The sequence below is a fragment of the Pseudophryne corroboree genome, chromosome 6 (assembly GCF_028390025.1).
Source record: "Pseudophryne corroboree isolate aPseCor3 chromosome 6, aPseCor3.hap2, whole genome shotgun sequence".
Taxonomy (NCBI): domain Eukaryota; kingdom Metazoa; phylum Chordata; class Amphibia; order Anura; family Myobatrachidae; genus Pseudophryne; species Pseudophryne corroboree.
In genome coordinates this window covers 23,767,020-23,790,057 of record NC_086449.1, presented here as the reverse complement: position 1 = coordinate 23,790,057, position 23,038 = coordinate 23,767,020, and the positions used below count along the sequence as shown (strand labels likewise).

General features: G+C 44.1%; 1 non-coding gene across 1 annotated transcript; it reads left to right on the top strand.

Moving 5' to 3' along the window:
* The first annotated feature begins 3,619 nt into the window (after positions 1–3,619).
* Positions 3,620–3,691, top strand: TRNAW-CCA (transfer RNA tryptophan (anticodon CCA)). The gene has a single exon. It is a non-coding gene; the product is annotated as a tRNA-Trp (tRNA).
* Positions 3,692–23,038: the final 19,347 nt, after the last annotated feature.

Sequence of the window (23,038 nt, the reverse complement as noted above, 5' to 3'; positions counted from 1 at the left end):
CTATGATAGTACACCCATTAGCAACTGCGGAGGGCGCATTGACCACTGATCCTCAACAAATCTCAGATATGATGAAAGTATATTATGAAAACCTATATTCTCCTCATTCTACCTCACCCTCTTCTCCTTTCAGTACTCAATCCCCTTTTCAAGCTTGGGACTTCCCAGAACTTCCACAATTTTCGGCGGAAGATTTTCCATCCTTGATGGCTCCGATCACCTGCGAAGAAGTCCGACAGGCAATTTCTAAGTTAAAAACCTCCAAGGCCCCTGGTCCTGACGGATTGTCAGGAGAATTCTATAAACACCTAGCTCCAAAAATAGACACATACCTGACGGCTTTCTACAATCATATTATAGATTCTAACACGATTCCCCTTCATTTAAATTCGGCCATTATTAAAGTCCTCCCAAAGCAAGGTCGTGACCTCTCTAACCCTGCATCCTACCGTCCCATTTCCCTCTTAAATTTAGATTACAAAATCCTGACAAAAATTTTGGCTGATAGATTGAAGTTCTCTCTACCGCAGGTTATCCATCCTGATCAAACAGGTTTCATTTGCGGACGCCACTCTGTTCGGAATGTTAGAAGGGTATTAGCTACTATTCAACATCTGAATGCTCCTAGTTTTCGCGACTCCCCCCCCACTGTAGTTTTAACTTTGGATGCAGAAAAGGCCTTCGATCTCATAACATGGCCTCATTTATTTTTGACTTTAGAGAAATTCGGTTACCCTGCTTCATTTATTTCTTTATTGAAAACCTTATATACTTCCCCGAAATCCCAACTTCTATGTAACGGTTACTTCTCTACTCCATTTACCATATATAAAGGCACACGTCATGGGTGTCCACTCTCCCCCTTGTTGTTTGCGCTAGCAATCGAACCCCTTGTGGTTTCTATCCGTAATTCTCCACTTGTTGATGGTATTCGAATTGGCGATGTTGTTCTGAGGACGGCTCTCTTCGCGGATGACATGTTATTATTTCTCTCCCGACCTGATACTGCGATCACCAATGTAATGTCCCTGATACATTCATTCGGGAGTGTGGCGGGCTTCAGGGTAAACATCGCTAAATCTGAATTACTTACTGTGCCTAGTCCTCGTTCAGCCAAGCCCTCTTGTTCCTCGATACACTCCCATTTTACTAAAGTTGACAGTATCAAATATTTAGGTGTTAATATTCCCTCTGACCTTTCTTCTTTATACAAATTACATTTTTCTCCGATTCTTACAAAAATCTCGACCCTATATGACGCATGGATGAACCTACCCCTTTCTCTTCTTGGCCGTTTAGCTATTGTTAAGAGTATTATCTTTCCGAAGATTTTCTATGCCCTTCAAATGCTTCCAATTGGACTCTCCAAATCAGATTTTTCCAAAATTTGATAGTCTCACTTCACGTTTTTTATGGAATCAAAAACGCCCTAGAATCGCCCTGGATAAACTTCAGTCTCCTCGCTCCAAAGGAGGAATGAACGCCCCTAATCTCCATAGATATTTTCTTTCTGTACAATTTCGTGTTATTACTGATTGGATGCTAAATTCTTCCACTTACACTGATCTTGCATTAGACTGTGCCATCTTCTCTCCATTTGCTCCTAGTGCCTTGCTTCACTCTAAACAAGGGGACATTCCACCCAACATTTTACAGAACATACTGTTACATGATGTTTATTTGGCATGGAAATCCATTAACAAAAAATTATTCAGAAATCACCTCTCATCTCCTTACGTCCCTTTATGGGGAAACCCTTCATTCCCACCCTCATTAACAAATGCCGACTATTTGAATTGGAAACAGAAAGGTCTGTCTTTAGCTTCACAAATTTTTGACCCTGGAGGGCTTATACTTTCTTATTCCGAACTGAAACTTTCGTATCAGTTATCTGATCGGACCTTTTTTATGTATTTACAATCTAGACACTATGCACTATCCCTGACTCCTTCCACTCGCTATACCCTTTCTACAGATCCTCTAAATAGTTTATTTAATGCTCTAAAATCTATGCCATACCACACTAAATTGCTTTATTCTCTTCTTTCCCCTACCACTACGTCAACGGCATGGTCAAAACTTTTAAAAGCATGGCATTCTGACATAGCAACTATACAAAGTTCCGCTGACATTACTAGTAATTTTGAAACGACGCTGAAGCATTTGAAATTCTCATATTTACAAGAGGTACATTTAAAAACAACACACAGAGCTTATGTTTCTCCATCTCAGAGAGCTCACATGTTCCCTGAAAATGATAGCTCCTGTCCGAAATGCCGAGTTTCTAGAGCGGATTTTTTTCCATTGCATGTGGAGTTGTGGGAAAATCAAATGTTTTTGGAGTAAATTACTCAATTACATAAATTCTTTGTTCGATCTCCACCTTCTCCCAAATCCTTCTGCTTGTCTCTTAGCTGATTTTAGGGGTTGGGCCCTAGGCACCCGCAAATCAACCATTCTGCCTTTATTAACGATTATAGTTACAGTGGCCAAGAAAATTATCCTAGTTCATTGGATATCTAGGACTACTTCATCCATATTAGAAGTTAGACAAAAATTACTTCAATTAATGTACTTTGATAGGAGAGATACCTTTCCAGATTTAAATAAAAACATAGAGAAATTTCATTCGAAATGGGAACCTTTTATTTCTTCCTTGGATCTCTCCACACAAAATACCATTATGAAATTGTTTGAAAACACAGAATGGCAACTTTTGCGTAACCTTACTTAGGCATATTCACGCAAACGACCTTCTTAACCCCCTGATAGGTATTATTAAACTTAATAATGTGTTTGGTTTCAGTCTGGGTTCAGGACAAACTGAGAGTTTTTTAAACTTTAATTATTTGGTATCACGAATATCTACTTCCCCTCACCCCCCTCAAACCCCTCCCATACCCTTTCATGTAGTTTTATTCTGTTTTTATTTTATTGTTTTTTTGTGTTTTTTTGTGTGAATCTATGGTGAGAGTTGCGATGTTGGCCTCTCTAACTAAGTTTAGTTAGTTATAGCTTTTCACAAGGATATCTGCTTCTATTACACCAGAGTTATTATATATTTACTAGCTCTCCTACGGATGTTAACCACAATCTGATCAAGTCTCCCTGTTAAACTGAGGAGGGTTCTGATATATATTGCTAGAATTACTTAGTTATTTCCTTTTTCTCTCCTTTATCTTAGATTCCCTGATATGGGAATTATACTTCTTCTCTAACATAACTTCTAAATTGTTATACCTATTTTTCTGTAATGCCGTCATCGTTGTATTCATTGTAAATGTATATGTTGTCATGATGATTATTTCAAATAATAATAAAGAAATTGTTGTCTAAAAAAAAAAAAAAGGTTATATGCTGAGACTTGTAGTGCCATATGCAGGCGGACACTCAAGGCACTGAGAATACTAACAGTCAAAATAATGATGATAAACTCTACAGTTCACATGGAGCATACGTGAGGCTCTTAGCACATGTTTGGCCAAAATTTCTCGCACATGTACACAAACTGTACAGCAAAAAATAAATACAGTAAAAGAAAAAACAAAGCTGCCCACACGGGAATTGAACCCATGACCTTCGCGTTATTAACTTATATGCGGTTCCAGGATTTGTAAGGGACCTTGTGGTGCAACGGTAGCGCGTCTGACTCCAAATCAGAAGGTTGTGTGTTCCAATCACGTCGGGGTCAGTTGCATCTTTTATATTATATTGGCTGTGTTGTCTGTACTGTTGTTACAGCCCCTATAGAGACCAGTGTCACATTCTGTCCATTCTCATACTCAGTAAACTACAGTGGGTCCAGTGCCTGTATCTTAAAGTATATAATGTCCAGCGAGTCAGACCGTATTTTTAAAGCACCAATTATTAAAAGGGCAAAATCACAAAACGGAGGCTTTCAGTGCTACCCAGTCGCGCTCTGTCTTACCTCTGCCGCAAGCCCTGGTGTGCTCCGTCATCCTTGTGGTCTCCTGGCATCCTGCGTGGTCAGCTGCTACACTGTGGCTCCCCTGTCAACGCCAATGGATCCGGTGACCTTAGCAAACTGCCTAGGCCTCACCACGCCGGAATTCCCTACAAAACCAGTTCCTGGTCAGATGACCTTCCTGGGCCCAATCCGGAATCAGTTCCTGGTCAGGTGAATCCATCAGCCAGTCAGCAGAGAGCAGGAGGCATAAATTCCAAGTCCCAGCACAGGTAAGCTGTCAGTGCTTTGTTGTCTTTCAGTCTGTGTAGAGCTCCTGAATCTCCAGCTATAAGTGACCAAGTACTAATCCTATCTCAGTACTAGCTGACTCCTTGGCTGATCTTAAAGGGCCATACCGGTATTTACATCTCAGCGTGTCCAGGGGCATAGGTGTGCCGTCCCAGTGCATCTAAAGACTGTTCTGAATACCACCGCAGCATCTGTGCCTTGCTGGTTCCAACCAGCGTCCGGAAAACCTGCATTGCTGATATCTCACAGCATTCTCAGAAAACCTGTGCTGCTGGTTCCGTCCAGCACTTCGGAAAACCTGCCTTGCTGACATCACACAGCATTCTCAGAAAACCTGTGCTGCTGGTTCTGTCCAGCACTTCGGAAAACCTGCCTTGCTGACATCACACAGCATTCTCCGAAAACCTGTGCTGCTGGTTCCGTTCAGAACTTCGGAAAACCTGCCTTGCTGACTCCACACAGCATCCTTAGCAAACTCTACTTCACTGGTTCCATCCAGCATCTGGAAAACCTGCTGTGCTTGTTCCACCCAGCCTTCTGCCAATCTGTCTGCTGGTAACTCCCAGCCCTCCTAATGCTGGTCTTCATAGACTTTCCGTTCTCGGGGACCCTCCAGCTACCGATTGCACTGGTGGTTCACGCCAGCAGTGTTTCAGTACCCAAATAGCTGGTCACTTCCTCTCCTATATTCCTCAGTCAACTGCCACGTCTGCATGAGGAAATCATATCTTCAGCCTGCGCAATTCTGTCCACAACTCTCAAGTCCAGACCCAGAGACCAGACCTAGACCGTGTTCACAAATAACCTCAGCCGTGACAGACAACACCAACCTGGTCTTGCCTTTTAAATGATTGCCAAATATGGGCAAACTCACCAGAATCTCAACAGTGTCAGCATCTCACAGGCTAATACATAAGCCCCCATAACTGCATGACTCTGGAATACAGGAGGGCCGACAGTAAATAATATATAGTAGAAACATGTTTTGACCATATTCTAGACCCACCTCACTCTCCTGGTAGCTCCCACCTCCTGAACCCACCCCATCCTCCAGGTGGCTCCCATCTCCTGGACCCACCATACCCTCCTGGTAGTGCCCATCCCCTAGACCCACCTGATCCTCCTGGTAGTGTCCATATCATGGACCCACCTCCCCCTCCTTGTAGTGTCCATCTCTTGGACCCACCTCCCCCTCCTGGGAGCTCCCATCTCCTGGACCCACCTCATCCTCCTGGTAGATCCCATCTCCTGGACCCACCTCATCCTCCTGGTAGATCCCATCTCCTGGACCCACCCCACCCTCCTCATCCTCCTGGGAGTGCCCACCTCCTGGACCAACATTCCACTCCTGGTAAAGCCCATTTCCTGCATACCACCGCCATACATAAGGGAAAGGGGAAAAAAGAGGGGAACTGTTGCACAGGAATAACAGTATCTGTCACATATGAATATATGGTTAATAATTCAAAACCCCAAATCTAAATTAGAGATGAGCGGGTTCGGTTTCTTTGAATCCGAACCCGCACGAACTTCACTTTTTTTTCCACGGGTCCGAGCGACTCGGATCTTCCCGCCTTGCTCGGTTAACCCGAGCGCGCCCGAACGTCATCATGACGCTGTCGGATTCTCGCGAGGCTCGGATTCTATCGCGAGACTCGGATTCTATATAAGGAGCCGCGCGTCGCCGCCATTTTCACTCGTGCATTGAGATTGATAGGGAGAGGACGTGTCTGGCGTCCTCTCCATTAGAATAGAGATAGATAGATTAGATAGAGAGAGATTGTGCAGAGTCGCAGACAGAGTTAGTTTACCACAGTCAGTGACCAGTGCAGTTGCTAGTTAACTTTTATTTAATATAATATATCCGTTCACTTCTCTCTGCTATATCCGTTCTCTGCCTGAAAAAAAAAACGATACACAGCACAGTCAGTCACACAGTGTGACTCAGTCTGTGTGCACTCAGCTCAGCCCAGTGTGCTGCACAGTCATCAATGTATAAATTAAAAGCTTATAATTAATTGTGGGGGAGACTGGGGAGCACTGCAGGTTGTTAGCAGGAGCCAGGAGTACAATTATATTAATTAACAGTGCACACTTTTGCTGCAGGAGTGGTGACCAGTGCCTGACCACCAGTATAGTATTGTTGTATACTACTAATATCTCTTTAAATATCAACCAGTCTATATTAGCAGCAGACACAGTACAGTGCGGTAGTTCACGGCTGTGGCTACCTCTGTGTCGGCACACGGCAGGCAGTCCGTCCGACCAGAATTGTATTATTTATTATTATATACCTACCACCTAACCGTGGTTTTTTTTTCATTCTTTATACCGTCATAGTGTCATCCTAATTGTTACGAGTATACTACTATCTCTTTATCAACCAGTGTACAGTGCGGTAGTTCACGGCTGTGGCTACCTCTGTGTCGGCACACGGCAGGCAGTCCGTCCGACCAGAATTGTATTATTTATTATTATATACCTACCACCTAACCGTGGTTTTTTTTTCATTCTTTATACCGTCATAGTGTCATCCTAATTGTTACGAGTATACTACTATCTCTTTATCAACCAGTGTACAGTGCGGTAGTTCACGGCTGTGGCTACCTCTGTGTCGGCACACGGCAGGCAGTCCGTCCGACCAGAATTGTATTATTTATTATTATATACCTACCACCTAACCGTGGTTTTTTTTTCATTCTTTATACCGTCATAGTGTCATCCTAATTGTTACGAGTATACTACTATCTCTTTATCAACCAGTGTACAGTGCGGTAGTTCACGGCTGTGGCTACCTCTGTGTCGGCACACGGCAGGCAGTCCGTCCGACCAGAATTGTATTATTTATTATTATATACCTACCACCTAACCGTGGTTTTTTTTTCATTCTTTATACCGTCATAGTGTCATCCTAATTGTTACGAGTATACTACTATCTCTTTATCAACCAGTGTACAGTGCGGTAGTTCACGGCTGTGGCTACCTCTGTGTCGGCACACGGCAGGCAGTCCGTCCGACCAGAATTGTATTATTTATTATTATATACCTACCACCTAACCGTGGTTTTTTTTTCATTCTTTATACCGTCATAGTGTCATCCTAATTGTTACGAGTATACTACTATCTCTTTATCAACCAGTGTACAGTGCGGTAGTTCACGGCTGTGGCTACCTCTGTGTCGGCACACGGCAGGCAGTCCGTCCGACCAGAATTGTATTATTTATTATTATATACCTACCACCTAACCGTGGTTTTTTTTTCATTCTTTATACCGTCATAGTGTCATCCTAATTGTTACGAGTATACTACTATCTCTTTATCAACCAGTGTACAGTGCGGTAGTTCACGGCTGTGGCTACCTCTGTGTCGGCAGTCGGCAGGCAGTCCGTCCATCCATAATTGTATTATTATTATAATATATACCACCTAACCGTGGTTTTTTTTTCATTCTTTATACCGTCATAGTGTCATACTAGTTGTTACGAGTATACTACTATCTCTTTATCAACCAGTGTACAGTGCAGTAGTTCACGGCTGTGGCTACCTCTGTGTCGGCAGTCGGCAGGCAGTCCGTCCATCCATAATTGTATTATTATTATAATATATACCACCTAACCGTGGTTTTTTTTGCATTCTTTATACCGTCGTCATAGTGTCATACTAGTTGTTACGAGTATACTACTATCTCTTTATCAACCAGTGTACAGTGCGGTAGTTCACGGCTGTGGCTACCTCTGTGTCGGCAGTCGGCAGGCAGTCCGTCCATCCATAATTGTATTATTATTATAATATATACCACCTAACCGTGGTTTTTTTTTCATTCTTTATACCGTCGTCATAGTGTCATACTAGTTGTTACGAGTATACTACTATCTCTTTATCAACCAGTGTACAGTCCGGTAGTTCACGGCTGTGGCTACCTCTGTGTCGGCAGTCGGCAGGCAGTCCGTCCATCCATAATTGTATTATTATTATAATATATACCACCTAACCGTGGTTTTTTTTTCATTCTTTATACCGTCGTCATAGTGTCATACTAGTTGTTACGAGTATACTACTATCTCTTTATCAACCAGTGTACAGTGCGGTAGTTCACGGCTGTGGCTACCTCTGTGTCGGCAGTCGGCAGGCAGTCCGTCCATCCATAATTGTATTATTATTATAATATATACCACCTAACCGTGGTTTTTTTTTCATTCTTTATACCGTCGTCATAGTGTCATACTAGTTGTTACGAGTATACTACTATCTCTTTATCAACCAGTGTACAGTGCGGTAGTTCACGGCTGTGGCTACCTCTGTGTCGGCAGTCGGCAGGCAGTCCGTCCATCCATAATTGTATTATTATTATAATATATACCACCTAACCGTGGTTTTTTTTTCATTCTTTATACCGTCGTCATAGTGTCATACTAGTTGTTACGAGTATACTACTATCTCTTTATCAACCAGTGTACAGTGCGGTAGTTCACGGCTGTGGCTACCTCTGTGTCGGCAGTCGGCAGGCAGTCCGTCCATCCATAATTGTATTATTATTATAATATATACCACCTAACCGTGGTTTTTTTATACCACCTAACCGTGGCAGTCCGTCCATAATTGTATACTAGTATCCAATCCATCCATCTCCATTGTTTACCTGAGGTGCCTTTTAGTTCTGCCTATAAAATATGGAGAACAAAAAAGTTGAGGTTCCAAAATTAGGGAAAGATCAAGATCCACTTCCACCTCGTGCTGAAGCTGCTGCCACTAGTCATGGCCGAGACGATGAAATGCCAGCAACGTCGTCTGCCAAGGCCGATGCCCAATGTCATAGTACAGAGCATGTCAAATCCAAAACACCAAATATCAGAAAAAAAAGGACTCCAAAACCTAAAATAAAATTGTCGGAGGAGAAGCGTAAACTTGCCAATATGCCATTTACCACACGGAGTGGCAAGGAACGGCTGAGGCCCTGGCCTATGTTCATGGCTAGTGGTTCAGCTTCACATGAGGATGGAAGCACTCAGCCTCTCGCTAGAAAACTGAAAAGACTCAAGCTGGCAAAAGCACCGCAAAGAACTGTGCGTTCTTTGAAATCCCAAATCCACAAGGAGAGTCCAATTGTGTCGTTTGCGATGCCTGACCTTCCCAACACTGGACGTGAAGAGCATGCGCCTTCCACTATTTGCATGCCCCCTGCAAGTGCTGGAAGGAGCACCCGCAGTCCAGTTCCTGATAGTCAGATTGAAGATGTCAGTGTTGAAGTACACCAGGATGAGGAGGATATGGGTGTTGCTGGCGCTGGGGAGGAAATTGACCAGGAGGATTCTGATGGTGAGGTGGTTTGTTTAAGTCAGGCACCCGGGGAGACACCTGTTGTCCGTGGGAGGAATATGGCCGTTGACATGCCAGGTGAAAATACCAAAAAAATCAGCTCTTCGGTGTGGAGGTATTTCACCAGAAATGCGGACAACAGGTGTCAAGCCGTGTGTTCCCTTTGTCAAGCTGTAATAAGTAGGGGTAAGGACGTTAACCACCTCGGAACATCCTCCCTTATACGTCACCTGCAGCGCATTCATAATAAGTCAGTGACAAGTTCAAAAACTTTGGGTGACAGCGGAAGCAGTCCACTGACCAGTAAATCCCTTCCTCTTGTAACCAAGCTCACGCAAACCACCCCACCAACTCCCTCAGTGTCAATTTCCTCCTTCCCCAGGAATGCCAATAGTCCTGCAGGCCATGTCACTGGCAAGTCTGACGAGTCCTCTCCTGCCTGGGATTCCTCCGATGCATCCTTGCGTGTAACGCCTACTGCTGCTGGCGCTGCTGTTGTTGCCGCTGGGAGTCGATGGTCATCCCAGAGGGGAAGTCGTAAGCCCACTTGTACTACTTCCAGTAAGCAATTGACTGTTCAACGGTCCTTTGCGAGGAAGATGAAATATCACAGCAGTCATCCTACTGCAAAGCGGATAACTGAGTCCTTGACAACTATGTTGGTGTTAGACGTGCGTCCGGTATCCGCCGTTAGTTCACAGGGAACTAGACAATTTATTGAGGCAGTGTGCCCCCGTTACCAAATACCATCTAGGTTCCACTTCTCTAGGCAGGCGATACCGAGAATGTACACGGACGTCAGAAAAAGACTCACCAGTCTCCTAAAAAATGCAGTTGTACCCAATGTCCACTTAACCACGGACATGTGGACAAGTGGAGCAGGGCAGGGTCAGGACTATATGACTGTGACAGCCCACTGGGTAGATGTATGGACTCCCGCCGCAAGAACAGCAGCGGCGGCACCAGTAGCAGCATCTCGCAAACGCCAACTCTTTCCTAGGCAGGCTACGCTTTGTATCACCGCTTTCCAGAATACGCACACAGCTGAAAACCTCTTACGGCAACTGAGGAAGATCATCGCGGAATGGCTTACCCCAATTGGACTCTCCTGTGGATTTGTGGCATCGGACAACGCCAGCAATATTGTGTGTGCATTAAATATGGGCAAATTCCAGCACGTCCCATGTTTTGCACATACCTTGAATTTGGTGGTGCAGAATTTTTTAAAAAACGACAGGGGCGTGCAAGAGATGCTGTCGGTGGCCAGAAAAATTGCGGGACACTTTCGGCGTACAGGCACCACGTACAGAAGACTGGAGCACCACCAAAAACTACTGAACCTGCCCTGCCATCATCTGAAGCAAGAAGTGGTAACGAGGTGGAATTCAACCCTCTATATGCTTCAGAGGTTGGAGGAGCAGCAAAAGGCCATTCAAGCCTATACAATTGAGCACGATATAGGAGATGGAATGCACCTGTCTCAAGTGCAGTGGAGAATGATTTCAACGTTGTGCAAGGTTCTGATGCCCTTTGAACTTGCCACACGTGAAGTCAGTTCAGACACTGCCAGCCTGAGTCAGGTCATTCCCCTCATCAGGCTTTTGCAGAAGAAGCTGGAGGCATTGAAGAAGGAGCTAACACGGAGCGATTCCGCTAGGCATGTGGGACTTGTGGATGCAGCCCTTAATTCGCTTAACAAGGATTCACGGGTGGTCAATCTGTTGAAATCAGAGCACTACATTTTGGCCACCGTGCTCGATCCTAGATTTAAAGCCTACCTTGGATCTCTCTTTCCGGCAGACACAGGTCTGCTGGGGTTGAAAGACCTGCTGGTGACAAAATTGTCAAGTCAAGCGGAACGCGACCTGTCAACATCTCCTCCTTCACATTCTCCCGCAACTGGGGGTGCGAGGAAAAGGCTCAGAATTCCGAGCCCACCCGCTGGCGGTGATGCAGGGCAGTCTGGAGCGACTGCTGATGCTGACATCTGGTCCGGACTGAAGGACCTGCCAACGATTACGGACATGTCGTCTACTGTCACTGCATATGATTCTCTCAACATTGATAGAATGGTGGAGGATTATATGAGTGACCGCATCCAAGTAGGCACGTCACACAGTCCGTACTTATACTGGCAGGAAAAAGAGGCAATTTGGAGGCCCTTGCACAAACTGGCTTTATTCTACCTAAGTTGCCCTCCCACAAGTGTGTACTCCGAAAGAGTGTTTAGTGCCGCCGCTCACCTTGTCAGCAATCGGCGTACGAGGTTACATCCAGAAAATGTGGAGAAGATGATGTTCATTAAAATGAATTATAATCAATTCCTCCGCGGAGACATTGACCAGCAGCAATTGCCTCCACAAAGTACACAGGGAGCTGAGATGGTGGATTCCAGTGGGGACGAATTGATAATCTGTGAGGAGGGGGATGTACACGGTGATATATCGGAGGGTGAAGATGAGGTGGACATCTTGCCTCTGTAGAGCCAGTTTGTGCAAGGAGAGATTAATTGCTTCTTTTTTGGGGGGGGTCCAAACCAACCCGTCATATCAGTCACAGTCGTGTGGCAGACCCTGTCACTGAAATGATGGGTTGGTTAAAGTGTGCATGTCCTGTTTTGTTTATACAACATAAGGGTGGGTGGGAGGGCCCAAGGATAATTCCATCTTGCACCTCTTTTTTCTTTTCTTTTTCTTTGCATCATGTGCTGATTGGGGAGGGTTTTTTTGGAAGGGACATCCTGCGTGACACTGCAGTGCCACTCCTAGATGGGCCCGGTGTTTGTGTCGGCCACTAGGGTCGCTAATCTTACTCACACAGCTACCTCATTGCGCCTCTTTTTTTCTTTGCGTCATGTGCTGTTTGGGGAGGGTTTTTTGGAAGGGACATCCTGCGTGACACTGCAGTGCCACTCCTAGATGGGCCCGGTGTTTGTGTCGGCCACTAGGGTCGCTAATCTTACTCACACAGTCAGCTACCTCATTGCGCCTCTTTTTTTCTTTGCGTCATGTGCTGTTTGGGGAGGGTTTTTTGGAAGGGCCATCCTGCGTGACACTGCAGTGCCACTCCTAGATGGGCCCGGTGTTTGTGTCGGCCACTAGGGTCGCTAATCTTACTCACACAGCTACCTCATTGCGCCTCTTTTTTTCTTTGCGTCATGTGCTGTTTGGGGAGGGTTTTTTGGAAGGGCCATCCTGCGTGACACTGCAGTGCCACTCCTAGATGGGCCCGGTGTTTGTGTCGGCCACTAGGGTCGCTAATCTTACTCACACAGCTACCTCATTGCGCCTCTTTTTTTCTTTGCGTCATGTGCTGTTTGGGGAGGGTTTTTTGGAAGGGACATCCTGCGTGACACTGCAGTGCCACTCCTAGATGGGCCCGGTGTTTGTGTCGGCCACTAGGGTCGCTTATCTTACTCACACAGCGACCTCGGTGCAAATTTTAGGACTAAAAATAATATTGTGAGGTGTGAGGTATTCAGAATAGACTGAAAATGAGTGTAAATTATGGTTTTTGAGGTTAATAATACTTTGGGATCAAAATGACCCCCAAATTCTATGATTTAAGCTGTTTTTTAGTGTTTTTGGAAAAAAACACCCGAATCCAAAACACACCCGAATCCGACAAAAATAATTCGGTGAGGTTTTGCCAAAACGCGTTCGAACCCAAAACACGGCCGCGGAACCGAACCCAAAACCAAAACACAAAACCCGAAAAATTTCAGGCGCTCATCTCTAATCTAAATACCATAAAAATCGGTCATACAGAAAGTGGGGGTGCTACCACAGATCAGGCAAGAGTACCTATAGTAAATGTTAAGGGAAAAAAAGGAGAAAGGATCTGTTTCCGGTGCACAAGGTAGTGAGTTATTTAAGTAAAATATAACCTTTATTTTTTATCTTAAAAATTATTATGAATGTGAAGACATGTTTTTATTATTACATGTCTGCAAAGTCTGACTATTGCGAAATATTAAACATTAGTGTAATGACACAACACTGTGAATTAAAGAAAAATATAAACAATAAACAATTATTAAAAACCTCTGAGCGTCTCTTTCGTACCTGTCCTCTATAATTTATGTCTCTTGTACAGAACCCTTATACTGTTTATCTGCTACAGGAGATGATATATATATATATTCTTAGAGTATAGTATCAATTAGGGAGGCCAATCCCGGGATCGGCGGGATCCCGGGATTTAGGCCCAAAAACGGCCGGGATTCAATCCCGGGATTGGAAGCTCCAATCCCAGGGATTGAGGGATCAACGTTGAGCGTCCTCAGGACGCTCAGACGCTGCCCGGCTCCCTCCTCCTGTCTCCCCCTGCGCAGCGTGACCTGTGACTGTGAGGTCACGCTGCGCTTTCAGCAGCCGCCGAGCCGGAAAGTATGGCAGTCTTCACCCGCCGCCTCCTCCCGGCTCACCCTGTACTCACCCGCTGCCTCCTCCCGGCTCCGCTGCACTCACCCGCCGGCTCCTCCTCACCTGTTACCTGGCTGCTCAGATTTGTACGGGTTTTTTTATGTCTGCAGGGCGGGAGGGGCGGGGCGTGGGGGGCGGCCGGACTCAGTCTAAAGCCAATCCCGGGATTGAAAAAATGGCCCGGGATTGGCTTCCCTAGTATCAATGTGCTTCTATGGGCATTGTAATATGTTACTTAAGGGGAGGGTTAGATACAATTGTATTCCTTGTTAATCATAAACTTATAACAAAGTATCACTTTTAATACCCCTGTCAAGAACCTTGGCTAGTTGCCCAAAATTGATGTTGTAAAGAACTCTATAATACAGTGATCGTCTGTATTATGCAACTATTATTGTATGATCTCCCATAAAGTGCATTTAATGGGAGGTCATCGTAACATCCAGATCCTGATAATCCAAAAATCGTTTATAGTGCAGATAGGACCAATCTGTCAAATATTTATTTATATATATATAAGGGATTTTTCTTTCCCCCTCCTCGGACTTATAGAATCGTGAGAAGATATATAAAAATATATGTATGGTGAAGTGTGACTTAAAGTAACTCTTGCATATATAGAATCAAATTTCAGAATAAAGTGAAAACACACTTCACGTATGGATTAGGTCAGCCAGTCACCTCTCACATATAGTGTCAGGTGTCACTGTGTCATATAGAGGGTTTTTTTTCTGACACGTAGGCTAGGGAAAGAGTATATATATATAGATATATGTATGGTGAGATGTGATTTAGAGTACCTCTTGCATATTATATCAGATTTCAAAGTAGAGATACACCTCACATATGTATTAGGTCAGCCAGTCACTTCTCTCATATAGTGTCTGGTGTCACTCACATAAGCTTGACAATGGGTATTAGTGGATCATCTCTCACTTATAGTGTCAGATGTAAAATCCATCTACCTCATAATAGTGATGAGTGTCACTCATATATGTTGCCACAATAAATATTAGTGGATCATCTCTCACTTATAGTGTCAGATGTAAATCCACCTATCTCTCAGTAATGCTGTACCATATTATGATTTCATATTTAAGGTGGTGAGTGTATTTTCAAAAGAATATAAATAATTCATACATTAGCATCACCAGATCTCTCATATAGTATTGCCAGATCCCTACAGTGACTCGTAAGATGGCATGACCCCATATATATTGTAATCCAATTTCCCAAAATCTCTCACTTATTTATGTCTGGTCCTATTGTATTAGAATAAATAAATACAATATTTTGTGGTAATCCAATATATATATAGATGTTAGTATATGTAGTTGCAGATGATTAAATTATTTGGTTCCGTTCTGGATTTATCAAAATCCTCATGCCCATATCATACACAGTAAATCAACTGTAGGGTTTTTATTAGTATACAGATGTACAGATAGCCATATGTGGATTTCCCTGTTATATTTGGGAATCCTTTGGCTATTACACGTGCTGTAGCCAAATGGAAGTCATTGTATATAGCCAAATAATGTAGTCGTCTAGGCAATGAGATCATTTGTCTATGATACTCAGAATAGACTATTCTTGCATATATATCTGACTCATAATGAGCAGTCTAAATTCGATACTGAGTAATCACAGTAATCTCTACCTATTTACATTTGCCATAGATCGCTCCACTGATATATAATAATACACTGCTATAGTTTCCATTAATATAGTAAGCACTTATGGTAAAATATGTACATTTCAATTAGACATGATAGACAGGTACGTAGGACGCTCAGGCCCTACGTACGTTTCGCATTTGCTTCGTCAGGGTCCCTGACGAAGCAAATGCGAAACGTACGGGGGAGCCAGAGGGGGGGCCAGACCAGGCTGAGGTGAGCAGTGTAATTGCAGCCACCACACACCTTGAGAAAGGCTCCCTGAGAGCAGAAACGCGTTGGTGCTGTGGGACAGACTGCGACAGATCCAGTAAGAGTGGAAGTACCCAGGATTACCACGGCTAGAGGAGGAACAGTGCTGAGATCCTGGGAGGTATCTGTTTACCACCTCATAAGTGCTAAAGGGTAACCATCGCTGGGGACCCCACATATTCTGGTGTGCATATTTGCCCCACTACAAGTTGGTGGAATTGTATAATACCTGTTTATGTTGTTTACACCCATAATAAAATTGTACTTCACTATATATTCCCTCATCTCTGTTTCTTTGAGGGAACGAAGAGGAACTCTGTTCTGATCTAAAGAGAAGGATCTGAATATTTGAATATTTGAATATCGAACGCTTTGCATACAAAACTAAAACTCGAACAACTATCCCGTTCTACCCCGGGGTGCGCATACCTGGATTTTGTAAATTGTCTAAACTTCTGCAAAGAGACAAATTGTTTCCGTAAGGAAGTGTACGTCATATTAGTAACCCGCTGGTATAAGATATTACTGCAGCTGTAACGTCAGAGGCGCAATAGATCCTTTTCATACAGTCACTTGTTGTACTGTACACCTTGTGCCTATTGCCGCATCTCTGGATATAATTACACTACATCATGTTATAAAGGCATCGCTACCACCAGCCACAAACAAGGGTATACTGTATGTTGTCCTAATTTTTGTATAGAGAAATGATTTGCATGTTCAGCAAGAGAACTGTGATTCCAGCTGCACCATCCCATAGAGCCAGATCCTGGGTAATCAGGAACATTGGCAAACGCAGGGGGGTTTCCATTTGCCCAGAAACCTGCCTTTTACCCACAGTCTGGCCAGTGGCCATTACTTGCATTATAAACAGCTGAATGGAGCTGCTGCAAATGCCCAGTGGCAGCAGATATTCCTACCAAGTCTACTGTGTGTGTGGACCTGAGCGCTCAGTCATTGCACCAGAGAGAAAACCTGCAAAGTGACTTACCGTGATCATCAGGCCAGGGGTGTATTAAGAGAGGAGGGGTTCTGTGCGCAGTGTCTGTCCACGCATCCTTCTCTCTAGGCAGCAGCACAGATCTTCGGGACAATAAGCACTAGAGCACTTGCAGGTCTCAGGGAACATGGTGTGGCAACCATTTTCCCTGCAAGTTCCCAACTGCACATGCGCAAAACACCAGGAAAATGGCCGCCACACCATTTTCCCAGTGATTTATGCTACACTGTTGCTGTCCCCGATACTAAACTCTACTTTTGCCCGAAAATGCATATGTATAAGCATCCTCCCACAGAGACAACCTGACAGCAGCCATTTTGGTTTGTGTATAACACCTTAATCATGAGCTAATGGTACCATAACCCAGTGCATTCTATATACCTGCACCATCCTAATCAGTAGAACGCACTCACCTGTTACGGCTCTGAATCACCCAGCAAACTGGCCGGAAATGGCACAGTGTTGGGGACACAGCCTAGGTCCATAACTCGTAATCTGTCGCCACTAGCAACCAATGTTACTCACTGCGCGATAGAGGAAGCCTCTGGTTGGACATGCCAGAAACCAGAAACTCGACTCCAGTAACCATAGTCATAAAAAAAAAAACCTTACAATATTGCACAAAAAACAACATAGAAATGACATAGCAATTGTCATGGTAACCAGGAATTGAGGCAATTCATGCAAAAGCGCTCCTTCTGTGATAACAATTTATTGTGGTCCCCACCTCTCCTAAGTGGGAGAATACACTGTATTGTGCTGAAGCGGTCGTGTGCAGGCGTCCACAGGCTGCATGGCTTTCTTATTTGAAGACCAAGTAATGCAATCCTCTCTTTCAAACGTCTTATGGTTTTGCCCACATACAAGAGATTACAGGGACATATGATCAAAGAGATAACATAACAACTATCACAATTTAAATGATGTCGAATATCATACTGACTGTCCTTCACAGGATCAGAAAATGTAGAAGCAAGGCACGGGAACTGATAGTTCACACACCCACGACACTTCCGTCTCTCTGTGTCACTCTCCTCCCCCCCCCCCCCCGCAGTGCTTGGTTTAAAGGAAGATGGGGCGTGCCGCGAGTCTATGCCCCCCCCTGACTCGCAGCATGCCCCGTTAGCAGTGTGGCCCCAGTCCGTCCCGTGGTGTGGGGCTTGACGTACAGTAGTTCAGTTCTATCGAAGTTGTGATAAAGGCAAACCACGTTTTAAAGGAAGAGGGTGAAAACTATCCCCTTTCAACAAAGTACTTGTGTCCGTTTCCTTTCAATAAATTTTATTCGATAGTACATTCTCCTTCTTAACTCAACATCGGTCTCACTGTAACCTAAGGGTGGTGTCCAAAGAGTTCTGGTTGTCAATAGATTGCGTCATTTGTCCGACTCCCCCTGTCCACACCATAAATAGGTTGTTAATGAACCGTACATAAATAAGTATGTATTTATAAAAACTTGAATTTGCCATTGTATGTTGTTTCTTGTACGTACGTACATACATACGAGTCCTTACTCATCCATGTCACAATGTGTACACACATGCTCAATCATCGTGGCAGCTCCTACCCATGATTGGGTGTGAATAGTTGCACCTGCGGTTGCATTATGCTTTTTCTATGGAGCGCGGGTGTGACTATTTCCAAGGGTCTGCAAGTGTGCTCACTTGCTGTATCAAACACATCATTGGTGCTAAGAATCACACTAGTGATGAGCAAGGACAAATCTGTATGCGTGAAGAGGTATGCAAATGGTGGGGCCACACTGGACCCCATCGCAGTCCCCATGTTCAAGGTGGCAGGGACGGGAAGACACAGACCCTGGCCTCATCATGCCTATGAGCTGAGGCAACATGCCCCATTTTCTAGAATGCTGCCCAGCACCACCACCCTCACTGCTCCCAAATGGCCGCAGCCTGTCAATCAGACTGTGGTGAGGGGTGCACTACATGTAAGAACACAGGAACTGTTCTACACATACGTAGAATGGCTCAGGCACATGTGCTGTCCCACAAACACCGGAAATGTACATAAATAATTGGCTTTACGTACATCTATGAATCAGACCATTAGACTGAAAGCTCCACTGGGACAGGGTCTAGAGTGAATGGTAAAATATTCTCTGTACATCACTGTGTAATATCATGGCACTTTATAAATACCCATTAAATTTGATATAAAGTAACTAGTGCTACAGATTATGCTAGCTTTATTAAAAGAAACTAGCTTATGTGCCCAAATAACTTTCACAGTTTCCAGACCACTTGGCAGATCACATGTTGCAGTTCATCAACTGTCACATTTGCCAGAGCACAATGGTACTATTTGTCGCTCAGTTTTTTGCATGTGGGCAGGGACGGGGGTGGGGCCAGGCCACCAATGTCATTAGGCCTCATCCACTAGCATGGAAAATGCTGTGATTGGATCATATTTGTACATGGGGCAGGGCTAAAAGTACACAATTAGCAGATAATCGCGTCATTAGGCCCCACGACCCTCCACAGGGACCGCAGATTCCCTGGATTTATCTCTGCATTCTGCCCACTTCACTAGGAAGTGGGCAGAATGCGGGAGGGATGCCTACTCTTCCAGGGGTGCGGAAAAATATCCGAAAGATCGGGTGTCTCCCAAAGAAACCAGAAGAGTATGCTAGTATGGAAAAAGTACCAACCAATCAGCTCCTAACTGTCATTTTTCAAACATGGCTTGTAACATGGCAGGAGCTGATAGGCTGGTACTTTATCTCTCTCCAAGGTTTGATAGATCTCCTCCATAGTATGTCCCATAGGTACAGTATAATTTTCTGCAGTGATGATGAAAACTGCTGCAAGTTTGAAATTATTTTACCTATGTTCTAAATATTAAAGCAGTAATCCCATAAAAAATTAGGTTTGTTTATTTTAACATAAATCATTGTATCAGGCTATAGGAACAATCATGGTATTTAACATTAGATCTTGGATTGTTTCTTCAGGCTGCAGTGAATGATTTATAATTCGGCACATTGTTATGGACTACCATGGCAACCATATTCACATGTTATATTGTCCGGGGAGCAGAGAGGCTTTGGAACCCCCTCTGAGCTCTGTTTGCACTATATACTATACAGTCCTTCATGCCAATGTTTTTATGGTTGATGTAGAAGGTGCAGGCATGAAACATCAATTCAAAAGGGCCCTGCTTGTTTCAACAAATATCTAGGGATGCTGATACAACTGTAGGACTCAGAGTAGAGATTGGGACTGTAGCTGGTAGTACCCCCAGTGGGAGTTGAATCAGTTGGGTAGAGGACAGACTTTGGATGAGATGTACTAAGTCTTGGATATCAAGAGGAGGAAAGGTGCAGGTCAGAGGCAGATCTAAGAGGGTGAAAAGTGGTGCATCATCATCATCATGAGTCCAGAGAGGTATGAAGGAAGTAAGGGCTACAGAAATGAAGTTGGCAGTAGAATAAATAAAGGTTTTGATATCATCCAGAGAGAGGTAGGGGTGTAGTCTGGCAATGGTTTAAAGGTGGTGTTGTGACAGCACAAGGATCTGAATGTGTGGAGTAAAAGTGGCACTGGGCATGGGGACCCGGGGAGAGTATGGTGTCGACGGTAGTCAAAACTTGAATGGAAGCCTAGTGACACTGGGTGAGGGCAGATGAGCAGCTCTGTGTTGGACAAGTTGAACTTTAGGCAACTTTGGAAAAACCGAGCAGAGATTGTAGAAATGCAATGGGACACACAGAGTAAAAGTGAAGGTGAGTGCTCAGAGGAAGAGGAGTAGATTTGGGTGTCATCTGCATGGAGGTTGTAGTGAAGTTGATCAGGTCACTGAACAAAGTGGTATACAGAGAGAAAAGCATAAGGCTGAGAAAAGAGGGACCACTACTGATAGAAGGTGATCCAAGAGAGGACAGTGTCATGAAGCACAAGGGAGTGGCATGCGTCAAGGAGAAAAGGGGGGGGGGGGAAGGTGTGTCAGTAATACGGATAGCTGGAGAGCTCTCAAAGAGGATGAGCAGGGAAAGGTGACTGTTCCACTTAGCCTAGACCTCACTACACAACATTTCGTTTTTTCTCCATCTTCTTAGACAGGTAAGTCGTGGCTATCTGGCAAAGACAATGGTAATACCAAAGGATGACCTATTAATGGTTTTTGTAGTCCCATGCCTCTCTCTCTGTTATTAGAGGTTTACTAGAGCCATCAACAATTCATCAGGATGTATCACCTCTGTTTCTGCACATACCTGGTGTCAAAGTCGAAAAATATCATAATGCATATGCCTTGTACTAACCCCATGCACATGCCCGCTGCTCGTGCACTCAGTCCGCCGTGCGTGCACATATCCGCAATTTGCGTAGGATCGCTCCGGCGATCATGCGCATTATATGGGTATTTACGGCGGGGTTTGTGAGCGCATAGCGGGTTATTAGAACATTACATATTTAACCCAAATAGTGCATTTTGTAGATATAGTTCCCCTAGACCATGTCAGTGAGTATTATTAGTTTAAACAGTTCCTGGACAGAGAGATTCACCTTTGCATGATAGTAAGGGTCAGATAAAGGTTCGAAGGTGATGTCTAGTATCCAGCTGTAGGGTATTTTGAGGGTAACATTCCGGTGTTAGTTAAAGAAAGATCGCTTGTTCCTGCGTATAGTTATGTGCAAAAGTAGATTATGAACATTAACTGTATTTACTGTAAATTACATATGCGGCAGGAATCCAGAGGATACCACCCACAAGAGCAGTTGGGGAAAGACATCGCCCACCCTTTCAAATCCACCTATGACCTTTACTGTAATGTGGAGACATATCTCTGTGTCCAATGAACAATGAGATTACAGTGACCATTGTATTGTGTATGCATGTTGTGTATAAAAGGACCATTGTTGCCTGGCCGGTCAGAAGACTCTGAACGCTATCTACCTGATGAGCGGAGGACCGGATTCAGGTTGCGCTTGCGAATATTCTCACGTATGTACATTCTCTGTAGACATTATTCTGTTTAGATTTACTTGTTAGCCTGTAGTGTATAAATTGTATTGTTTGTATCTTTTGGAATCAATCAACGGTGGCCTTAGAACCCTGTGGTTTCAACTACAAACAGTGTTGTGTTTTCACTTTCCTGCATGGGCTTTAAAGTAGATTTATCTGTATAAGGTGTATCAGCATTGATAAGGTGTACGCACTGCGGATACTTTGTATCGCCAGCGCTACTTAAGGTTTAAAGGTATAACATCATTGCAGTACTTTACTGTTAAGGGTTTAATGTGTAAGCATATTATTACATTGTATCATTAACAAGGTTTAAAGGTTATTCATTGTGTGAGCGCACGCTGAGCGTACTCCGTACACTCAGCGCGGTGTGTGTACGTCAAGTACGTACCACGTACGGGACTCCGTATGCAAATAGCGCACAGAGTGCGTAGCACGTGCACGTAATCTAGCGGCCATAGCGGCTCAACGATAAAAGTGTATTAGAGGTATAGCTTTGCGATCTGAGATAATATCTACATTATCAATTGGGAGCTCGTCCGGTACCTTCTCATACCCGCAGCCTAGCAGAGTTTTCGCAGACTTTATCTATCAGCAAAGGGCGGAGGAGTATCCCCTGCAAACCTTCTCTTGGTCAGGGCATATAAGTGCTGATTAGATAAGCATCTGCCCTGCATGGTTTGAAGGGATGCTGGAGGGATCCGTAAGGTAAGAACGCAAAAGCTAGTTTTCTTTGTAAAATCTGTAAATTTCTGTTTTGGCGCCAAATGCGCACGCAACACACGCATACATCTGTATTTTGTACTTTGCATATCTGCTCACACCATTGCCATAATCACTGATTAATAGATTTATTTTGATCTGTACTGGAAAATTTGTTGCTATTTAGTTAACATATAGAGTTAATATTTAAGGGAGTAAGTGTAAGACGCACACACAGCCTGGCCTAGTTGTAAAGGTTGATACAGTGGAAACTGTGTGTGTGTTAAGTAAGTGATTATAGTTAAATATCGCTTACATTTATAGAAGTGTGGGATTTGTAGTACTGCGGACGTACGGCCTTTGTACACGTGTCTCGGACACCGTTCAGGACTGCGTATGCAACGTAAAGGCCTACACACGTGGCGTGTTTACGCAACGTGCGTACAGGTACGCCCACTAAATACAAATC